Here is a 23248-nt window from a genome sequence, read left to right on the forward strand (position 1 = left end):
CAGTTATTCAATTTGTTTGGTCTTGCCAAAGTAACCTATTTAATCATGGAACGTTTTCTAGAACTTTGGGTGAATATGGACAGATAAAGTTGCATAACATTGGGCTTATGGTCAAAACATAAACCAAATTCCAATCCACTTGCTGGTTGGAGAAACTGGGGTTTAGTTTTTAAGTTAAAAAAGTTAATGATTTCTACTTGTATTTTTTTACAGTATCTACACCTTGTGATTTCAGCTGAGATAGGGAAGAGAAAGTAGAAAAAAAGTGTGTGTAGGAGCCCTCTCTGACAATTTTTCTTGCCCAGCTCAATCAAAGAATTTGAAATCTTATGAGAGAAAGGTGAAAAGCAAATGTTCTTGAGTGATTTGCAGCTTGATTTTCAAAGCAGTGAGCTACAGATAAGACTGTTTTGCTTGCAGTCAGATGTTTACCTGAACTGAAGTGGAATGCTATGCCAATATAAAGGTATTTATTTGCATATGCTGCGGTTTTTTTGGTTTTTTTTTTTTGTTTTTGTTTTTTTTGGTTTTTTTTTTGTGTTTTTTTTTTTTTTTTAACTTTTCTCTGGGAGTTCTCTGAAGTTATTGACTTCCTGGTAAATCACATTCTTTCCTTGCACTAAGCTAGGAAGCAGTCAAGTCTCCAGTGCTCAATTTGGCAATGTGTTTATCTTGCCTTTTTGAAAGCACATTTTTGTACTTTTTTATCTACTTCAAAAGTAACTACATTAAAGAAGGGGTCAGGAGATGATGACTGTACTTCAGAAAAGAAACAGTCATGTGGAGTTGCAAGAATTTATTGAGGTCAATGCTGACGAGAAACTGATAGAGTAGGTTGAGCAGTCTACTGATTTTTTGGTATATTTTTTCCAGTGCTCTAATGAAATTACTGTCACCCTTTTCTGAATGTTATATATGCTCTCTGTCTTTCTCTGGTGCTCTCTTATCTTTCTTTTCATCAGGACACTGTTAATCTTACTTCTTCCCGCATCTAGCAGGTTTCAAATGTACATAACTAGGCAATTCATCAATTTTTTTGCCTTTGACACAACCTTTTGCTGATATGCACATGTGTCTCCTGATCTCACTCGATATTGCCAAATTAAAAAATTGAGGAAACAAAGCTGAGAGAGGAAAAACTTGCAATAGCAGAAGTATTTTTCCCTAACTTTTCCCCTAAGATTGCATATTTTTTTGGACATGGATGTTACAATTAAGTGAATTTAACATAGAAAGTTCCTAGTACACAAGGCTTACATTAGAAAATCAGGTGTTTTGGTATCACCTTGCTAATAGGTGCACCTTCTTTCATTTGCAGCAGTCTTAGCCTTGTAGACATCTCTCCCACTCCCTTCACAGTGCCAAGGGTTGCAAGTCTTGTTATTAGATATTACAAAGTTTCTGCACTTCTTCTCTAGCCTTTATCAGTCTTTCTCTCATTTTTCCTCTGTGTTGGAGTCAGCTCTGGTGTGTCTGTGAGCTAACTACTTGCATGCAGCCTTACATGGCTTATCTCCCAACTCCCCAGTGCAGCTTTACCACTTGGGGGAACTGATGCTTCAGAACTAGCAGTTCTGCAGCCAGCACAGGGGCATGTATTGAAGAAGAGCTTGACTGTGAACTCCCTAGAGCATTACAAGGGTTCATAGACTTTCAGTCCCATAGTCAAGCAGTGATCTGCAATGTTCCTTTGCCATTAGCTGCATATGCACAGACATGTTGGCCATTGCAAGAGATGACCCTCACTTTCAATGCCTACTTCCTAAGCACTATCAATCATTAGAAAAACTACATATCTCCTTGATTTAATAATGGACAAAGCACCTGTTTCTGAACTTTACTAGGATTTCACTGTCTCATTCAGTTGGGACTGTGCTTGCTTATTGTTGCCTTGCTGGGTTTCAGGCCTAGCATGTTCCTGGATGTCTGTATACAAAACCCTGCAGTTCTGAACTTGAGTCCTGGAGTCAGAGTTCAATCACTCTGTTGAGGTTCCATGGTGGCGGAGTCCTGAAGCACAAGGTGTTTGAGATCTTAGTGCTGTTCATGTTCTCCTTCAAGCCACCAGCATTTTAGCCAATATAAAACTTTGGGAATTTGGCCTCATGTGCGGCTGAGTAGACCGTCCACTGTATCCCCATTCCCCAGCACGCCTTGTGTATCACTGCATCCCCACAAACACATCTACAGCTCTTTGGGAGGTAACTGTGGTATATGAGATGAAAAATGTGTTGTGCTTGCTGTCACTCAGAGCAGTGGTGCTATAACCATTAGCTCTTCTGATGTGGGGCATGGTAAATACATGGATGCCAGCGCTGTGTGATTTTGGTATTCATATTAATGGTTACTCCTGTGTTTTGACTGGAATTTCATAGTTGCATAAATATGAGTGTCCTACGTGGCTCCTGACTCACATAGGACAGCCTGGTCCTAGCTTGGGAGAGGGTTAAAAGGGAAGAATAATGTCATGGAAAAAGCAGGACTGGAAAAAGAATGTGTAAAACCACATTTGTTGTAAGGTCAAACATAATCTTCTGCAGATGAAACTTCAATCCTTTTATTACTCAAGGTGGGATTTTGGCTGGCTGTCTCAGATTCTGTAATTTATCATGTCTCATTAAACAACTTAAATCAGGAAAACTAATCCTTGAATAACTTAGTGTCTGAGTAATCACAAACAGTGATTTATTTTCAAACACCTCCATGAGGTGAATAGATAGTGTAACCCTCATCTCGTGCTCTAGTGCTAAGACTTTATGCTCAAAAGTGTCTACAAAATTTTTCGATGCCCAGCGATGCCTTGACTCACTGTACCTGAGAGACTGATCTTGAGACAGAGCTGTAATGACCAATCAGTGTAGTCACAAAGGGTGACAGTGTGGTCTGGCCCTTTCCCAGCAAAATAGCCATTACAGTCCATCTGTGCAAAGATCAGCTGTAGTCTGAATGCAGATTGGGCATGGAGTTTCTCAGAATACCTGGTTTATCTGTGCATAGCACAAGTGCATAAATAAGTCCATCCCTGGAGAAAGGCGGCCACCAAAATGAGTTGTGGGTTGGATGCATTGTTCTAATGAATTATCTTGCTGAGCTGCCCCTCTGTTAGCACAGATTTGGAAAAAAAAAGATCCAGTTTTGACAAAAAAATGGCTCAGGACAAAGTCATCTCAACTAACACCATGGTAAACTAATGTCCTTCACTGTTTAAAATATACATCTTTTTTCAAACCAGAATTCATCTAGCTTTTTCTGGATATTAGATTTTGTTATAACTTACTCTATCAGAGAGCTGGTTTTAACTATATATTTTTTTCTAGATCATTACTAGAACCTGATGCATTTTTAATAACTGTGCATAAACGCAGTATGATCCAGGAGTGTGTCAATGGAAACTGTGTTTTCCTCCTTTAAGGAAGGAGTAAAATGTCCAGCTTTTTGATATCCTCCTTGAAAAGCAGTCACCAGCACTAGGCAGTGCATATGACCAGTGACTTCATCAAAGCCATAGTCACTTTTGAGCATAATGAAATAATTTCTTATCCCTCAAGACTTTTACAATCTGATTAACTGTAACAGAAACACACCATCTAAAGATGGCAGGGAGATGAACCTCATAGAGAAATGGGCTGGAGCATTTTAATGACCTGTGCTCCCATTAGTCTCTTCCATACACGGTATCTACAGAACCTGGAGTCCTCCCAGTGCAGGTGACTAGATAAGCATGCCTTCTCAGAAGATGGCTCCATGATGGAGTAAAGGTGGTGCTCGCTTCTGGTGTAGCAGTCAAGGGAGATAGCAGTGGCCACGCCCTTGAAGGTCAGTCTGCTGGGTTGCAAGAATAGAAAAGACATGCAGTCAGAAGGAAAGCAAGCAAAGGAGTGTGACCACCTCAGAAGTTAGGCTGTTTAGCAGGAGGGGGAGAAAACAGGACAAGTTTTTATATCCAGTTACTTCTCAGTAAAAAGAGTCCACAGTGAAACTCTGGATTAAGTTTTGCTGTTTTGAAAATGTGCCCAAAGTAGTAATTGAAATTTCCCATCTTGTAACCAAGGATGCAGTAGTTTCCCTGGAACAGGTCATATGCTGGAGTTGTGCAGTCTGAGCATTCCAAGGCAGTCTTATTGCTGGCATTCCTGCAAGGCAGAAGTGAGAAAAACATTGCTCATTTAGGCTTTCTGGGCTATGGCTCTTAGTTCTAAAGCATTGAATTAGAAGGATACTTGTTAGTGAAGAAATGTTGATACATATGTTCAGTTAACAACCTGGTAAGACAAACTGTGAAGCCTTTCTTCTTGTTTATTCTACTTAACGCATAAAACCATCAGGATGCAATGTGCCTGAGGAAGAAGGCAGAGTCTGCTCTGAGGGTTTTGCAGTGCTGAGACCTGTTCCTGCAATAGTCCATGTTTAGTCATCAGATGGGGAAACACTCTCTGTCAGAGATATTATCTGCATTAGTCATCAGTACGTGCAGTAAGTGTTTGTACAGTCAGGCCATCAGTAGAGGATCTCAACTAGAGATTTGGGGGAGAGCTACTTTCTTTACGTTGGCTCTGTGAGACGAGTGTTAACTTCCTCTGAATTCAAATTTAACATTGATGATAATCTGATCTCTAATAATATGTTGACCTCAGTCTCGTTTTGATTCATGTTCTATTTTTCACTTCTGTACATCAGCTCAGTGATGACAATACAGCTTTATTTCTCATTCTATTGACTTGCTGGCTCATTCCTACCACAATATCAGTTTCCAGGGGGTGTTTCTTTAGCACCTAAGGTCAGGCAGGTTTGGGTACTTTCAGACTAGCATGGATGAAGATTTTGATGGGAATTGCTTTAGGAAAATAAACAGAGCAGAGCAAAATGCAAATCTGAGATACGCTAAGTATGCAATGTTCTTTCACAGGACTCAGAAATTGTAGAATACAACACAAAGGATTACTGGTAATTTCTGCAGGAAAGGTCTGCACAGCAAAATGTGCTTCTGTGCAGAGAACCACCAGCTGGCTCTGAATGACTCTTGCTGCAGGTGAGTGTCTCTGAATGGCTCTTGCTTTGCCCAGCCTAATAAGGCTGCCCCCGATCAGCTGTGAGACTTACCTGGCACCATCCCAGTCCTGGGTCAGTGCTCTCTCAGTATCTCTGGACAACCTGTATTGTGCTGTGTAGACATACTCCTGGTGATCCAGCTGTCAGTGCTGATGCTGATTTAGGGACAAGGGATCAACTCTTGCATATTAAGCCCAGAGGCTCACTTCTACCTTTGTGGCTCTGACTCACATGAACCTGAGTTACTCATGCTCTGCCCAGAGAAACTGGTCTGATCCTATCTAGGTTAAAATGTCCTTTCTTCTTTTTAAACTGATACTATTTGCCATATTTCCAGGTTTGGTCACTCCTGCAGCCAGTAATTTATGCAGTTCAGAGCGATTTTTTTTTTTTTTTTTTAATATCTGTGGTGAATCAAAGTTTTCTAAAAAACCCTTCACTCAAGGTTGAATGAAATATTTCTCTCCTTTGTTTTTATAAGGTTTGAACCATTTTTTCCTTTTTAATACAATTGTACTACATCCTATAATAGTATGATTTATTTCCAGAACTGGTTCTTTTTATAGTTCGTTCCCCCACCCCCCCCACCCCACCCCCCCCCGAAAATAATTCACTGAAATGGGATTGGTTTTCTCCATCCCTACAATTTTTTAATACTGCAGGCAAGTCACTTTCACACTTAGTTCCTCCTTATGCCAAACAAGGGTAATATTCCACAGCTGAAGAATATGATGAGCATTAATTCATTGATATCTGTAGCCGTGTTTCATAAATGTGTCATGTTCCCAGGAATATTCTCAATTGCATAGATCTGCAGGGGAATGTTCAGAGTTAACACTAAAGGACTCTAAAGAAGAGCATAATTTTGTGTTGACAATAAAGGCTAAGTGCATGGCACTCTCTGCCTATGCTTTAATTTCACAAATCCTTGTCTGGAGACCTTTCTAGTTCTAAATTTCTGAAGAATGACTAGGATTTTAGCTGACTGACTTCTATTTGACTTTAATGGGAGATCTGCATTTTAAAACATCATGCAATATTTTGAAAAGTTCCTCATAATGTCCAGACTAGCATTATTTTAAATCTGTCCTTGGCAATGGCAAATGATGTTATTAATATTCAGTTGTTGCAAGCTGGATTCAAACAAGGGGGGATGGGGGATGTTCTTTGGCATGGTTCTTGGTTGTTAAGAAAGTAATAAACCTTCCTTGTCTCTGATTTTATAACGGACAATAACCATTAACTGATCAACAGAAGAAATGTCAGGTGTGGAATCAATGCTGATAGAAAAATATTTCATCTGTTTACATTTACGAAGGATCACTGATAAAACCTTTGATCCCATTAAGGATATAAACTCTTCACATATAGTCGATGACAAGTCTGATGAGCTAGCTGAGCTCCACCAGCCTTGCTGTGCTTAGTGAATGTTCAGCTAAAAAGGGATCAAATTGACTCACGAATTTCAAGATTCCTAAGAAATTACCATTGTGAGGTGACCCAGTTTTTTGATTAGTGTCACGAAAAGACAGGTCTCACTGAGAAATAAACGTAATAATGTCAACCATGTGCTTAAGTTCTTCTCTCCGTTATACACATTCACTTTCAAATTGTTTTGTCATTTTAGCATAAACTGTATCACTTGCTTTCATCTGAGAAACACAAGCTTAGCATAGTTCTGTGCAGAAATCAAAGATGAGCATGGAAAAAAGGCCCCTCTTTGCCTATTGAATCATTGATCAGACAAGCACAGCAGATACTTGCATGGATCCTTAGCAGTTGGGTCTCAGTAGCTGCCTTAGATAATTGTTGGAAGGGAAAGAAGAAAAGAGCAGCAGACTTAGATATTCCATCCATCTGTTTTTCCCAGTAATTGCAGACCTTCTTATAGGTTGCCCTCTCACATCTATCCTTCTTCAAGCACAGGGGGGTCACCAATTGATATTGTTATTGATACTGTTATCCCTTTGGAACCATCTAGTTTAAATCAGGAACAAGAAATCATGACATGAACTGCCTTCCCTTGTTAATAAATGAGCATGCTGAGGGGGAGTTGGATGGCTGCGCCAGGAGGAGATTGAAAAAGAGAGGGAGAAGCAAAGCAAAGGTTCAGAAGTGCCATCAGATCTGAATTGCAGTGGGACTGATTTCACACTGTATTATTCTCTCCTCAGAAACCCATTTGACTGAGCTGGAAAATACACATGCAAATACTCTAAAAGATTTAGGAAGTCTTCACAGTGACCAGGCTATGGTCAGCCACTGGCTGTTAGTTGGAACCATAGTATTCCTACTTTCGTATGTCAGTGAGGGCTCATCAGCCCCATTCGATTGTTGGGATGCAACCATCCCTACCTCCATTTCTTACCCCATGTCTGTGACATTTTTTTATCAGCTCTTCCAGCTCTCTTTTCTCTGTTCCTGTTTCCCTGTACAGGTGCAGAGAACTTTCTGTGCTGTAAAGAGACCCACAGCACAGCCAAAGGATGTGAGGAAAACTGCCTCTACAAGGAGAACATCAGTTCTTTTCCCACCCCACTGAACATCCTGTGTGCTCCCCTCAGGACTCGTGATAGGTCAGTGGAGAAGAGCTGGCGAGTATGGCCAGATAAAGCAAAGGAGATTTGCTTTAGTAAGAGCTATGTGGGAAAGTCATCCTTGGCTCATGGGCTTATGATCATCACAAATAGCTTTACTGCAAAACCAGAAGCAACACAAATTTCTATTTTTCTGTTAAGAAGACTTAGAAGTCAGATGAGTTGAAAAAAGGGGAAGAAGATCTCTCTAGGTTCAGTAAGTGAAAACAAAAGGAGGGAATATAATAATGTACAATCACAGCTCTTCCTCAGTGTGGCAGCAGCATCTGTTAAAAAATGCAGGACACTTAAAACTGGCAAGGAGGTCTGAAACTGTGGTTGAGCTGCAAAACTGGACTGTATCAGAGAAATGATGGCTTCAGGCTGTTGGGGTAAAGTTTCCTATGAAGTGCTGAAGTACCAGTGCCTGTGGACTCTGGTTTCTTCCCATTCTCCCTTTCCTCTGTTTTTTTCTCCAGTGCTTGCCAGTTAGGTTAAAAACTAATGCTTGGTCCTCTGAGCTACCTATTGGCTTTGACTGACGTTATAAGCCACTTGGTGATGGGTTGTAGTAGAAAAAGCAGCTGCCACTGGAGGTGAACACAAGGTGAGATAAAAACTGAACAAAAATATGGCATTGTTCTTTTTAAACTGCAAATTCAAGTCCAAGGTGTGAACAGCATAACCTTCAAATAATAAATGTGCAGACATCTTTTCGGATGCACTGTGAGAGCTATTTTGGAAGACACAACTGCAGGCTGCGTGAGTTAGGTGTAGTGATTGCATAGGTGTAGGCTGCCCCAGCTACATGTCTTTTCAAAACCGAAGCAGAGCATTTAATGAAAAGCGCTGTTATCTTTTCACTGCCTAAGTTAATTTTGCTTTCTGAGGCTCTCCGATGTCTCAGCTCACAGGAGAGTATGTCAGGAAGAATTTTCAGCTCTTCCTACGGCACGTGCTTTTGGTGGAGATTTTCTCTATTTCTCTTACAGAAATTAAGAAGTTTATATCTGTATGGTGTAATTTAGGTGGCAGAGGTCAAGGTGGGGGGGGGAACTAACTCCAAAGGAGATAATACCCTCTTCGTAATAGCCATTAGCCAAGCAGGCTCAGCTGCCACTAGTACAAAGAATCTCAACTGGTTGAACTGTCTACATTTCTCTCTTAAGTTATCAGTAGAATAGCCAAGTAGAAATCATTCCCCAGATGTTACAAATGCTCTGAAATCTGTTTGAAACTATCTAAATACTTAACACTTCTTATAAATTCATATCTTGATCCCAGAAGAAGATCCAGTGTGCTCACCATGGATTAATAAACATTTAGAGAAGTTAAATTACTTAGAGATATTTAAGTACCATACAAATATTTGTAAAGTGCAGACACTCCCCAGCATAAAACTGAATCCGCAAAGGTCTTTGTCTATTTAATGGCATTTTGGTTCACCCATTTAATAACAAAGATTGTTTTTTAACCTCTCAAGTTCCAAACAGGACTTCAGATTCTATTATAACAGAGTGGAGGAAGAGAAATCTTAAAGCAGGGGCATCTAGTCACCTGCAGAGTGAGGGAGACTGAAAAGTAAAATGGTTTTACTGCCTTCTAGATCGCTTTGTAGGCAATTTGTGTTTGAATTCCTGTTAAATCAATTTCTGCATAATATTAGTGGTCTGAAATGATGCAAAATGGTATCGGAAACCGCCTCCTTTCACAGCACAGAGAAATCCTCTCCCTGAGTCCTTGTTATTCTTTAAGTCGTCTGTTTTCCCTTCATTTATTCTTTCATGTTGTGGTCTGCCTTCTGACGAGTGAAACGTGAACAGGAAGTGGGAAGGAGCAAGCTTTGTCTCTCTACTGCCAGTGTGCTTCATACATTTGTGAAGAAGCAGACCCACATCATAAAACTGAAAGCCACGGAGGTACCTCTCTAAAAAATGTAATGGACTGTACTGAAAGCCTAACTTTGACTGATGTGAGGTTTGGGACTTTATCCAGGTAAGAATTCATGCAGCAATGAGCACAGATAAGGCAGATGACCCAGAGTAGGGCCAAACTGTTTACCAGCAGATGTGTTTTTGAAAATCTTCCTTAACTGGTCATGGCAGCGGAAAATACCCTGCTGTTAAACGCATCTGCAATCCACTGCACTCCCAATCCACCTACAAAAATTCTGACCTTTAAAGAAATGATGGAGAAGCTGGTGATTTTTTCCATGGCATTGAAGCTCAGTCTATTTTAGGCTCCAAGGCAATTGCAGCCCTTTTTGCTCCCTATTTCACATCACTTTTAAGTCTTGTTCTGGCCACTATGAACCCTTCAGCACTTCTCCCTGTGCAATCACTCGAGTCAAGATCTGTGATTTGTGATTTGCAGATGACATGTACATTTCTTGGCTGATGGCTGTTAAAGCAGTTTGCAAACCTAAGGCAATAAACTGCAGGGATGCAGTTGGAGCTCTCTATTGCCACGCTAAATTGCCATTCTCATGCAAATGAATAACAAGTTTCTCATTATTAAGACTGAAAATAAGCTGTTGTACATTTCCAATGTTGTGAATTTCTGCATTAATATTTTAATGGAATAATTTTGTCAATTTCCACTATATACCTTCTGTAGATGGGAATATCATATTTAACCAGTCTGTGTGTCAAAAACAGTAATGCAACCTGCTGTATAGGAAAAAGAAAAAACAGAACAGTTTCTGCATTCACCAAATGTAAGTCCTTTAATCCCTTCAGTATGGAAATCTATTATTAAGCTGTAGAATACAGTAACAGATCCTAAAGTGTTAACAATTATTTATACATTTCTGATCATCTTTCATTTAAATATTTATAAAATACATACTGGGAAGTATGTACCTTTTAGAAAACTCAGTTTCTATGTCATTTTCTTAAAATATTCACTTCTGTTCCTCTTGAAAGATACCTAAAAAGAAAACCTGCTGGATTTTGTTTTAAGTGACACTATAAATGTACAAACAAAATGTAATCTTAAACAGAAAATAGTATGATTACCATCAGAAGGATTACTGTGGTTCATTGTTCAGAAAGCAGGAAACACAAAATGATTGTTTCAAATACTCAGTCTTAGCTTGCAAAAAACCAAATGTATTGAAGTGCTTCAGTCTTACTGTGCAGCCTAAAGTCTACATATTGTATAAATTCCTAATCCTGTCAAAATGCAAGTCTGAAGATTAGCAGAATGTATAATAAATGTGTCTATGTCATTACACATAAAAATAGTATTGCTAAATCAAGTGTGGCCCTTTATAAATGTAAAAAAGCCCAACTTAAGCAGATTTGCACTTTATAATTCTACAGCTCTGAGGAGAAAAAAAGCAAGATTGACTAAAACAGATTCCCCATTTCTCTGATATAAATCACTTTGCATACACACAAAAAAGCCATTGACATAGATTTCTTTAGCAAATAATATTTATTGAGATTTCTTGTACATTTAATTATTAATGTCAGCAGTGTTACAGTATTTCTGTGAGGTTGCTGTCACTGACCCTGTACCTGTTGGGTTTTTCCCCCTCATATTATTTCCTCTACAACCATGAAAGCATAACACTTACCAATTATTTGTGTGACAGAGTCAAAAAGACTTATGGTTTCATTGTCTGTCGCTAGATGTCTTATTTGTCAGCATTTCAGGGCTTGACTGACTGTCATCCTACAAAATACTGTTTAGTTTAAACATTTTACAGTTAGTGTGTTTTGTACATTAATGAAAAATGTATACAGAACTACCATTTCTTAATGTATTAAAATGAGTCTTGTAGAAAAGTTCAATGAAGCCAGAAGAAATTATAAACCACATAAACAGTTCTTTGTTCAGCAGTAGATACAACCTAGACACAGTAGTGCTACCCCTATAAGGTGTGGTGATTTGGACTGTTAAGGTAGAATATTACAGACGCCTTCCTATACAAAGGATCTTTTATTACATTAATCCTTTTCCCTTAATAAGATAGAATAACTAGAATAATAAAGGTCAAATTACAAACCTGTATATATTATAAATATGAAGAATGTTAGGAATAATGTATGAACCTGCACCTTTTACTGAGTTGTGACACTTCTGCATGGTCTAAATGGAAAATAACTCAATAATCGTCTTGTTGGTGGAAAAATTGTTTTCAGACAGTCTTTTTCTTTCAACACCTTTTAAATAAAACAGCCAACCAGAGAACTCAGAATGACTGAAGTCAGTAGAAAGCTGCAAGATGCAGCACTATTGAACTCGGTAGTAAAACTCTCACTGACTTCAATAGAGGCAAATTTCTCCCCAACATGTTCAAAGGTGCCTGGAGGGTGTGCATCACCAACTTAAGGAATTTTAAGGAGGTATTTCACACTGCTTGAAAATCATCTCTTTCAGACATGTCTTATCCAGACGCTGAGATGTAAAAATAGCTGGTATAACAAGCATTAAAATAGGGTAGCTCCTGGTCCTTAATGATGAAAATAGCTCTGATCCACCTTTTTTGTTCAGCTGGCACGTTGTACCAGTTTTGCACGTTCTTAAGTGTACTGATCCAGATTCTGAAGGTCTTACATGCACAGCAACCCTCCAGTCATTGAGGACAGCGTGAGCTCTGCTAGAGTCAAGCCCTCAGGACTAGGCATAGAATTTCCTCTTAGGCTCATTGTTTCTTTCACTTGAAGAACTAAAAATGACCAAAAGAAGTAACTGTATCATTTATAGCAGGAAGCGAAATGTCCTGGTAACCTAAGTCTTTGACTAAATTGGGAGCATCTCTAGCATTGAGTATCTTGGACAGGGACTATTAACACATTTATTAGGCAGGACTGTGTCTGGGTCTGACACATATAGGCACTGGGAGAGAAAGTACTGAAGACTGAGTTTAAAAGTGCAGCACTGTAATCTTTGTCATTATTTTCTCATTATAAATTCACTAGGAGACTCTCAAGAGTCAGGTCTCTCCCTTTGTGCATGCCAAGGAGCTTCTTCCTAATGCTAGTTGTTTGGGGAAGGAACACATCTGCCTCTCATCTGCTGTCTGGGAACAGAGGCACTACCCAGACCAACACTCTCCCGTACACGCACCTCTCCAAACATCCCCAGACCCTCCATGCACAGAGCAGCACTACTCCAGCAATTCAGTGGACAGAAGCGGGGGGAAGGGGATCCCCAACTTGTAGAGATCCATTTTCACCCCTTCTTCCACCTTCTTCCACCCCACTGCTATACCAGAGAGGCGGTGGGTACCGTACCACTAGTTCTTAGAAGCAAAGCAGCACAGATTATCTCCTGCAGTGTGGAAGGAGGCAAAGAGTAGGGTGTAGGACTGGTGTGGTAGGTAGCACAATCCTACTCCATAATTTGTTATCCCAAGAATTCCTTGTGTTTCAAGTTGCAGTAAGGCTGTGGGAGCTGTGTGGTGCTCATGAACAGGTGTTCAGCAAGAAAAGAAAGCCTTGTGTGTGTCAACCTATACTCTGGGTCAGCTTCAGGCAGTTCTTTCTTTATGTACCTCCAGCGAACAAGCTGTCAGGGCACTTAAATGACCTTATGAGAGAGATCCAGATCTTAAGGCAAATATATCACCTATGCTCTATCAGGGCAATAGGCAGAACAATCCCCAGCCCCTGGGTTTCTGTTCCTTTAAGGAAGCCAACCCCTTTGGAAAAGGGTCTGATGGCGTGCTGAATCAGGGCAGACAGTTTTTTTGCCCATACGGTTTCCTTGGAAAATGGCAGCCAAACTGAAATATTCTATGGGAAAGGAAGGATGTGGATGAGTTTTCAACTTGGGTAAGGGTAATAATCAAGAAGTTTTGTTCCAATGTTCTCAAAACTAAAAATTCCAGTGTTGGAAAGCTTTTTGGTTTGGTTTGGGTTTTTGTTTTGTTTGGTTTTTTTTTTTGAAATACAGGGGGTTTTTTAGTATTAACTTAAAAAAAAATGCCTGAAAACAAAAGAAAATACTAGAACCATCTCAGAAGGAACTGTTCTAGTTAATTTAACAGTAAATGTCTTGGTCTGGATAAATCTAGTCCAGTTGGGCCAGTGACAGTGACCTTATGCTTACCAGCATAGGATTCCGGGCTTTAACGTAAGAATAAATGTATACAATAAGCAAAGAAAACAGTTAAATCATTAAAAGGTGACAAATACTTTGGCTTTCCTACAGTCTGAGTGCCTTTGTTAATGACCACTGAAGCCAACAAAAATATTCCCTCTTTGGGTAAGATTTGGATATGACTCTGTATATTTTTCTTTTGTTAAAGGAAATGCTGCCATGTCACTAGTACCTCTGATGAGCAGAGTATAAAAAACAACAGATTCACTGGGAAAATACTTCCTATCTGTTAGAAAAGGTTGACAGTTTTCAAATAGATGATGCATGATTTAGGTTTGTTGGTGAGTTATGTACACTGGGTTTCGCATTAAATCTATCACTGAATACACATTTATCAGGGTAACAAGAGAGCATCATTTAACAAAGCTCCTAATATTCCCTCTCAGGATATATAGTGGTAAACATACTATTAAAAAAAAAAAAAATCTACAGTGCATCTTTGTGTTGTATTCATTACAATATTCATTAAATAAGGAAATGAATAGCAATCAGAGAAAGCATGAGGGATGAAGAAGAAACTGTAGCACTGAAGAATAATCTAGGGAATAGCTCTGATAGGGTGATTGTTTTCTTCCAGTATGCTCTTTAGTGTTGCCTTTTACCCCAGAAAAGCTTTCAGATCACAGCTGCTTCTGTATTGATGAGTATGGGGAACAGGACAAACTCTAGCTGTGAATGTTCAATCAATCTTTATATAGGTAAAATTGCCACTCTCCAGCTGATTTATGTAACGATTTTAGTTTGCACCAGGAAAGCCATAACAGAAATCCAGTCCTGTGCAATTAATTGTTTAAATCAAATACGCATCCTTGCTGCACAGGATACATATGCCTAAATTTTGTAGGAGACAAGACTGTATACTTCTTGAATAGATGATGCAGAAACTGGTTGAAGTTTACTTTCTGTTATCCAGGGGCTGTAGCTGCTTCTTGCCTTCTTCAAACATAGTCTATTTAATCTCCTGTAGTGTGGGAAATTATGTTCAAAATCTCTGTGATCCTCTATCCCTAGTAAGTTATGCAAGTAGTGACAAGTATACACCATAAGGTCTTGAGATTATATCTGTAATGTGTGGCTACAGACCGTTGATCAAGAGAGCCTGGAAGAAAAACATTATTTTCAGGTGTGAAAAACCGTCACCTTTATCAAATAATTTCTCTTGCATCTCTCCCAAGGCATTGTAGCCTATTTAAACTTGGGAGGTTAAGTTTGTAGCATTTATTATGACTGAAAATTTAGTTCACACAATCATGATGTTCTCTTTATTAAGTGTTACTGTTAAACAATATTAAAATAAACACAATGCAGTTGGCCTTTTGAAAGGTTCACAGCATATTTATTTCTTTGCCTTGTCTCTTAATTGTGTCTGCTTTATAAGATTCTGATATGCAAGCTAATGTTGCTGCTATACGCCTTATTTGCCACATATTATCTGATTTATCTATGTATATCTTACAATTTACAGTCCTGTCTGGTGCATATAATTGAAATGCTTAGGGGTAATGTAAATGTCTTTTGACAGAGCTATGGCTTGAATCTTCAGTTGGTAGGTTTTCCTGAACCTCAAAACAAATCAGAAATAAATTCTGGCAGATAGCCTGGCAGTTTTACTGTACCTAGCAAAAATAAGTTCTGTAGGACTCTTCACCCATGTCATTACATGAATTATTAGATAGAATAACGACAAGTTTCAGAAACTCTAGCAAGAGATATTCCTGTGTCAGGATACCCATGCTAAAAATGGCTGCCTCACCCGCTAGTCCTCTCCCAGTCTGATCTCATTTTATTCAGCCCCAGTTCATCACTACTCTGTGACTATGTATTTGTCTCCATCCTTTGTCAATAATTTGCAATATCCACTGTCATGACATGTAAAACATTGGGCAGGGTATTGATTCAGCCATGCTTGCTGCTAGCAGTGGGTTAGGAGTCCTACAGGAGCCCTTCAGTTAAACTTTGGGGAGACTCCTTATGTAACCCCAAGTGCAGGAGTCTCCATGCGTGTGGTATGTGTGTGCAATAAGGGAAGGCTTTCCTACTACCTGTGGCCACAGAGTGAGCACCACTTCAGGAACTTCAGAAGGCAGGTTCCTGCTGCATCCATGCAACCTTGCTGACCAGCAGAACTGGCAGATACATGAAAAACATTCTCTCTGCATCCCTCCAAAATAGGTAATGCTGAACTGTGTTCAGAAACGTTTTCCCATCCTCTTGCTAGGGGGTGAGTTGGCTCCATATTGCCTTTCGCTGTGGGCTGCACCTACTGGGTCCAATGCAGTCTTGAGCTATCATCAGATGAACAATTGTTACTGGTGCAAGATCATTTACTTGGACTGAAGAATCTTCAGAAAGCACCATGTTCGTTGTGCAAATCGCATTCTTCCCTCCAACCAGGCAGGAAATAAGTTGGGCAGGAGCTGGCCGACAGTTCAAGCAGGCACCACGACTCCACTTTGGGGTAATAGTTGTTACATTTAGAAGGCAGTTCGTTAATCATTATTCTTTTCCTCTCTGCATGCAGGTCCTTTTCAAAGCACTGAGATATCAAGGCTTGGATTTTCAGAGGCCCTGATTTTCAGCAAGAGCTGCACTTCTGAAGATCAAGCCACAGGCTCTTTACAACAGACTAATCCAAGGTAAAAAACCCCAAATCTGCAGGGTGTGGGAGTCAGATCTTTCTGTGGAAAAGATGAAGCCTGTGTCATTTGCTCCTCCACTCCATTGGTCACAAAGCCTATTCTGGATAGAGAGATAGAGATATTGCTGACTTCTCTTTTTAGTAGAGGTGGGAGATGGATTATAAACCTGAGCATCGAAAGACTTTTTCCGTTTTTTTGTGTTGTTTTTTTTTTAAGAATGTCAAGTGCTTGAGGGAGAAGCAGACAGTCAGCAACATCAAAACCTGATGTGATTCTCCTGAAAGGCACTCTGATGCACTGGAAATGCCACGTCTCCACTCCTGGGATCCAGTGCAATTATCTGGGGAAAACAGAATAATTTCCAAACTATTGACTTGCCAGTAGGTCTAGGTCAATGTGGCCTGATGGTTTTCAGCAAAAGGCTCCCAGTAGTCTTTAAAAAACTGACAAGCCATAGAGCTGTTGCTGCTTGTGAGCCAGGAGGGTATGGGACATCAGCTGCCGTGGAAGAAAGGTTTGTAGATGATGTGAAAGTGAGTGGAAGTAGACTCTCCTTTGCTTGCAGGACTTCTCTGCTGAGGTATGACAGCTATGGCAAAACCATTTACTGCCATCGAGAGGCAGCTATGAGAGAAGAATATGAAATATGCTGTTCCTTATCCAGGAAACATACAGTGTATCCCAATGACCGATTTATTATTTTCACCCTGTCCAGCAATACAGAAGGGTGCATCAGGGATCTGCCTTTCTCTGCTCTGAATAACTTAAGTCGTGCCGCAACATGTGAAATAATTGAGCTGACCAGAATTTACAGCTCTAGGTGGAGTTTCTTCTTTCTGTTGGGTTTGTGAGTCATGACAATAAGAGTTACCACATGAGCATGATGCAAAATGTACATGTTCATTTCTTTCTCATTTTTCACTTTCATACTGTTTTATGACTTAGTTCAGCTCTAGCATGGTCCGGTTCTCTTAGGCAACAGTCTCTACAATGATTAGGTATCATCTTTAAAAATTAGAGCAACAGACAGATCATGCAAGGCATGCTCTTTCATTTTTTAACTCTGATCTTCACAGAGTAAGTCCCACATGGCTTTCAGAGAGGCCTGTCTTGTTTCATGTGGACTTTGTTGGGCTGTAATTTATTTTACTTAATTATTTATGGCTACATTATGTATATTAGCTGCACTTGTCTAAATAACAAGGGTTGCAGTGGAAGACTGCCTGTTCAGCTGATTAATTCCTGTTGGTTTCTCCTTTTCTTAAGGTGATTTTGTGATGAGTTTAGATTGCTGTTTATTGTTCCTGAGCTTGTGTCTAGCAAGAACACTCTGGGACAACAATAAGAATAGGCACAGGCAGAACTTAAATAAATGGACACATAATATTGGATCTGTTTTGCACTTGAGGATGATTTCAGAAGGATAGGGGAATGTTCTAGAACTGAATGAATGAACGAGCACTCCAAACTAATTTTTTAGTAAAAAGTGTGTTTAAATCAAGAGCTCTTTTTATTCCTTACTGTCGCAATTTTGAGACTTTTGCCATTTTTGGGATTCTATTTTACATTCATAAAAATAAGACAATGTATAACATAGTAAATGGAAACTTACCGAGAAAAGAGAAGTAGATTGGGAGATTGGTTTCTTATCTGACACATCCTTTTGTCTGCTTCTTACTGCTTGCTAACAGCTTGCAGCCACGGCAGGCAGCTAGCAGACCAAGTGCAGGTTAACCATTTTAATATTTATTGATAGGGAAAATACCCTGAGCACACTTTTACTGTCAGTTCCTGGGACATAAGGGCATCAATGGCTCTATAAAATGTAAATACATTCTTAATTACCTCAAGTGCCCCCTCCTGCCCAAGTGGCTCTTTTACGTGAAACACATCTTGCTGGTAATGAGCACAAATATTGCTAATAGACTGTGAAGGGCATATTGTGTGATCTTTTTTTACCTGGGTCCCATGCTGGCAATGTGTAGAGTTCACTTCTTGTTCAGTTCAGGAAAGTTCTCAGGGTTTTTTTGCCCAGTAAGGGAGCTCTTCCCAAATGAGGACCACTACAGTCTTATTCTGACTGTTCCTGTATTTCTTGCAGTCTGTCTTGGACTCTCAATGTCAGTAAGAGGAGACTTTGAAATGCGTTAGAGCTTCCATTGTTTCCCAAAGGAAATATTTTCCCAGAAAGTCCTTTGCTTTTCCTGCTCCCCAGTTCTGTCTCAGTAACAAGCTCCGTTCCCAGTCTTCAGCCTCTCTTGGGCATACTATCTCACACTTCTCCGTGAAGGTTTGAGCTTGTTCATTCAGTTCTCACACTTTAAGGTGGATGTTAGGTCTTGAAAACTTCTAGTAGGAGAAACCCCAAATACTAGGGAGGAAATTGCTGGATTTGGAACAGAGCCTGAATGAGGCCAATGGTGGGGGTATTACCATGAAAGGAGCTTTAAGGTGTGAGAAATGGAGTTTGCAAATTTTTTTCAGAGCAATGGGAGACTGCTTAGAGGCTGCAGAATGATAGACGTATTATTTAATGGGCAGGGAAAATAAAAGAGCCACAGTGACTGTTTTGAGAGTTGTAGATGGAGAGAAATTGGAAAAAAGAAATTCTTTACCCCACACTGCTACGCACTGACTTAGAAAGTGTGTGCTGACATTTTAGAGTTGTGCATGGTGTTCTTGAAAACCTGCATGAGGGAAGATGATAAAAAACTCTGAAACCTGCTTCTTCTTGAGAGGGTGAGATCTAGGCCTGGCTCTGCTGCATTGCTGCCTGCAAAAAAATAGGCCATAGAATTTTAAGCCTTGTTGCCTTAGACTAAATAAAGCATGAATAAATGTGGGCTTGGAATGGGAAGGGTGCATCTGTCAGAGCAGTAATGTTGGCTCTGGAACAGCCTCCAGTTGGGGCAGTGAGGACAAAAACAGTTAATACATTTAAGGTGCAGCTTCAGTTCTTTGGGAGGGATCGTATGATGACTGCAATGGACAGCAATTCACTGACCCAGAAAGGTCTTTGTAGCCTTCTGTTTGTTTGTAAAATAGGTGTACTGCTACTACCAGTGATTGTGGGAAGATGCACTCACTAGCTGTGAAACCCGCAAATGGTGCAACCTTAAGTAGCATGGAAATGTCTATGTTGTAAGTGAAAATTACGCATGCTGCTACCAAGAGTTTGAGGGGAGTTGGAGATGTGAAGGTGTCTGAGCCTTGTTCATTGCTGCTGACATACCTTAATGTCCTCTGTACACTGTGTGCTTTGTCAGAAGGATGCAGCTTCTGATAAAATGGTCCCCCTTTCTCCATTTTAATTCCTTGCTCAAAAATCAAAGGACTGTCTGGGAAGTGGGCCGAGCAAGAGGGAGAAATGAATGAATCACAGAGTTGGTGAAAACTTTCTAAGCAGTTCTTTTGATGCTTTCTCTCAACCTCAAGAAGAGGAATATCATGGGAGAAATAACTTTACTCTATCATAGCCTTACAGTGACCCTTTTAATAGAGACAGTTATGTCACCCTGTAGACTATGTTACCCTGGACAGTGACCTTGTGTCCCCTGTTACAGTCTCTTTTGCCTGTGGTAGCAATGCTGTGGTTTGAAGTTCTACAGTGCTTCTCCTGGGGTGTCTTGGTCACAGTGCTGCAGCCACAGCACTGAATGCGGATAGATGACTGTGAGAGTAGAAAAGAGTCAAGAGAAAGAAAAAAGACCTGGGGAGGGAAAAAGAGAGCAAAAACTGGAGCAGAAAGGCAACTGATATAGAGAACTTACTGAGGCCTTTGGTGCAGACTGCGTCCAGTGCTGGAGAACTTAGTGCTTCAGAGAAGAAGTAGATTTACTCTTTCTGCTCCTGTGCTATAATCAGATCTGTATCTCATTTAGTCTTCCCTCTTCTTCCCCTCTCTGCAGATATATAAACTTGGTAGTAGGAAGTTCACCATGCTCCACAAAATCAGCACATCTGTAATTTATATGCCTTTTAACTTCTAGTTGCATTTCATAACAGAAGAGCCGAGGGTCCCAGCAAGTCATTTATGGTACCAGAAAGCTGTGGGAGAAGATTGCTTACTTCCTAATTCAGTGTGACCCAAAGAAGTGAGAGAAATAACTCAGGGCTAAGTTGTTTCCTCTGGAGTGTTTTATACTGGAGTGGCCCACAGCAATAAGTGCTTAAGTGGCATAAGGGAATAGAGGAAGAGTATATAACCAGAGATGATATCTTTTCTAATAGCATTTTTAAGAATTAAAGAATATGACTTAGAAAATAGGATAACTGAAGCACAATGAGCTAGAAAAGGAGCTTTCTCATTAGGGGACAGACTAATGAATGACTAAAGTTATCAGCCATGAGTTTTACCTAGGAGTGATTTTTTTTTTTTTTCCTCAAACTTTTTTTTGGAGATTCACCAGCCCCTTCCATGCTTCCCATAAGCTCAGAAACAGTCATCTTGTCACGTTTGATGTAGATATATATTACTCTGATTTTTTTTTAAAAAATAATATAGTGTGTAATGCACATCTAGCAAAACCATATGGGGCAATTATTGCCCCTTGGATTATGAATCCTGAGAAAGCATAAAGCAGTTCTTCAAGGCTCCTCTGTATCTGGAGGTATCATATAAAATACCTGGAGGAACATTTGTGTCGTTACACAAATTCATTTTTCTAAACATAGGGAAATTTCTATAACAATTTTGGAAATGTGCATTAGCACGTAAAAAATCATTGTTGTAGGAAAACTTGATCTGTTGATTTTACTTCCATGGTGGACTCTTTACAGTCTATATCATTTCCACTCCACTTCACTGATGGTGGAAAAGCTTTTTTCATGGTTTATTTAGCAGAAAGTCATTTTGATTAGCAAGATGAGTAATACTTTACAGCTGTTTGCAATTACTGCATCTGTTCTATCAGTGGATTCAAATATTGGAGGCTATATTGACAGAAACGTGAAATGCAATAGAAATGGGTACAAGAGGGGACACACAGACGCACATGCACGCTTCATAGATCTAGTCATGTTAAGAGAAATCAAACAGCATGTTAGTCTCAAATCTGTGCCACAAACTTAGTGCTGGATTTAATAAATTTGAAAAGCAGAGTTTCCTGTTCGCAGGTAACCCTCTAGTAAAGGATTTGTCCCAGATAGCTTGGTGTAAAATCTACACACTAATTCTGCTCTGCTAAAATATAGTAAAAGTTTTGCCATTCACTCCAAAGGAGATCAAAACTGGGCCCCACACAGATGGGAAAGCAAAACGAAGTATCTGAGAACATCTGGAGACTACGTACAGTCTGTATACACAGAACTTCATGCCTTCAAGCTTAAAATAAGGGATAAGTTTTTTTAATACTTCTGACCTTATTCCTCCAAATACACAGCTCTCTCCTATGTTCTATCTTCTAAAGAAGGGCTTGGTTTATTTCAAAACTTCTCGTAAATTCTTGCCTTATACTTTCCCAAGGAAATCACTTTGCTATTCCATTATTCCACGTTAGTGGGGGTTTCATAGAAGCAAAAGAGATACCAGGGAAGCTGGGTGAAATAAATACCCCTGTCAAGGTCTACCACAGCAGGGTATGTCTTCATTTAGTTGAAAAGCAGAAATGTTTTTGTTTGGGTCACACTATGATTATAAGTAAGCTCAGTAATTATTACAGAAATAGTAATTTAATGGCAAACTGGTATTCCCACCTCATGATTTTCTCATGGGCAGCATGACATTTCTTCCCTGATTTTAATGTTTCTATTTCTTTGTATTCCACAGGCTACTTGAAACAAGTCATCTTGGTCCAAGACTCTTCAACCGTTCATTGTATGCCAACATCTCAGGGCAAAATCTAAGCTTCTGGCTCTGTGAATCTCTGTGCTCTTAGTGATGTAGGTGAGTAGGTGATCTGGTCTAATAGTTTTGTTACCATCTTTCAGGATGAATTTCAGAGTCCTTTGGATTTATCATGCTCAGGGCATTCTCAGAAGCCTGGTGACTCAAGTGACTCAGTTTTTGCCTCAGTAGCATGGAGTACCTCTAGAGTACTGATTTCACTGCATCATTCCCCATGATTTGGTCCTTCTCTCCAGACCTCATGGTTATTTGTGTTGTCGTTTGATTTAACTTCAGTTTCTCTGGTCCTGAAGTATTCGGAGTCAACAGTATCTCTGCCCATTCAGATTTGTTTGGTACTTCTTCAGTAACTAAACAGAAACGAGGCGTTGCTGGGTGTTCTGAACTGATGTTTTATTTATTGAGATAATTAAGGGCCATGAGACAAAATCAGAGCTCCACAGCAGAATGTGAAGTTTGCCGCTGGCTGTGGGGTGGGGGATTTGCCCTGGGTACGACTGAGGTGTTCGTACAGCAGCACTGGAATCCAGCTCTGGGAACAAGCTCTGCTCACCACCCCAAGCCCTGAGAGACACTGCTCACGTGCAGCTCCCTCTCAGGTCAGCTGTCATCCCAAACTGTGTTCCTTTTTCTCCAGACTGCCAGCATGCTCTCTCTTGCCAAATACTAGTTGGTTGTATAAAAGATGAATGCATTTCCTTTAGGGATCCTGGAAAAAAAGGTGTTTACAAGAGTTTTGATTCCCCACTAAACTGGGCTGGGATGGCTCTTCTATGTTATTAAGCACACATACTGTCTCCATCCTTGGATATGGTAATAATATTTTTGTCTCAGCCTTGCCTTTAGAAAGATTGATGTTGTTTACGGTGCTTTCTATGGGTTTGTATCGTATCAGAGTCCTGACATTCGTCAGTGAAATTTATGTGATGTATTAGCCTGTCCATTTCTTCAGGTTAGACAGAAATGAACTGGGCAGATTTTGATATATCTCTATACATAAGACATCTTAATGCCCCATTTCTTTCACC

The 23248-nt window shown here is 39.9% G+C and overlaps 2 long non-coding RNA genes across 2 annotated transcripts; both read left to right on the forward strand.

Annotated features, from left to right (window-relative positions):
- The first annotated feature begins 224 nt into the window (after nt 1-224).
- LOC126042212 (uncharacterized) lies at nt 225-7565 on the forward strand. Its single transcript, XR_007507077.1, has 3 exons — nt 225-466; nt 4907-5029; nt 7487-7565. It is a non-coding gene; the product is annotated as an uncharacterized LOC126042212 (long non-coding RNA).
- Nucleotides 7566-9420: 1855 nt separating this feature from the next.
- On the forward strand, nt 9421-22256 carry LOC126042028 (uncharacterized). Its single transcript, XR_007507043.1, has 3 exons — nt 9421-9620; nt 16258-16372; nt 22143-22256. It is a non-coding gene; the product is annotated as an uncharacterized LOC126042028 (long non-coding RNA).
- The last annotated feature ends 992 nt before the right edge of the window (nt 22257-23248 follow it).

Source organism: Accipiter gentilis, chromosome 8 (genome assembly GCF_929443795.1).
Source record: "Accipiter gentilis chromosome 8, bAccGen1.1, whole genome shotgun sequence".
Classification (NCBI taxonomy): domain Eukaryota; kingdom Metazoa; phylum Chordata; class Aves; order Accipitriformes; family Accipitridae; genus Astur; species Astur gentilis.